The sequence below is a fragment of the Sinocyclocheilus rhinocerous genome, unplaced genomic scaffold (genome assembly GCF_001515625.1).
Source record: "Sinocyclocheilus rhinocerous isolate Xijiao unplaced genomic scaffold, SAMN03320098_v1.1 scaffold688, whole genome shotgun sequence".
Classification (NCBI taxonomy): domain Eukaryota; kingdom Metazoa; phylum Chordata; class Actinopteri; order Cypriniformes; family Cyprinidae; genus Sinocyclocheilus; species Sinocyclocheilus rhinocerous.
Genome location: NW_015651641.1, coordinates 1,031,506 through 1,032,041, shown reverse-complemented (window position 1 = coordinate 1,032,041; position 536 = coordinate 1,031,506). Strand labels below are relative to the sequence as shown.

Genomic DNA, 536 nt, shown 5'->3' with positions numbered 1-536 from the left:
AGACAAAAACATTAAAACCCATTACAAGCGAGGCATTTGTTGCATCCAGTGGGGACATAATTACTGATTAATTACTTATACTGTCTTCTTACGCGTTGCGTTGCATCGCGCCACGTAAACATAAAACCATGTCTGTATTTGTGATCGGAGAAATGACAAACAACAAGCGCTACTCTACACTGCTCAAAACTCGCGTTTGAATCGTCAGTGGCAAATTCTTTAAATATGAAAACGTACTTACAGGCTGTGAGTCAGCATTATTCGTCAGCATCATAGACTGTATAGGGTCAGCTTGTCTGCCGAAGGGGAAACAGGGGAACTGAATTCACCGGAACACCGGTAGGCTACTCTCCCAGGAAACAGTCCTCGTCCTCCGTAAAATGCGTTGCACACATCTGAATATTTGGTTTGAACTGTTCTGCAACAGTGTTGTAAATACAACTTAACCACTGATTTCTATTTGTGTCCTCTTTTGGAAGACCAAACAAAGTAGTTTCACTTTCACAACGAAACACACAGCGTCTCCACGATATGGC

At 42.4% G+C, this 536-nt stretch overlaps 1 protein-coding gene across 2 annotated transcripts in view; it reads left to right on the top strand.

The window, feature by feature from the left end:
• The window catches only part of LOC107713323 (rab GTPase-activating protein 1-like), a 104,521-nt gene that overhangs the window by 78,348 nt on the left and 25,637 nt on the right, over positions 1 to 536 (top strand). The window lies entirely within an intron of this gene.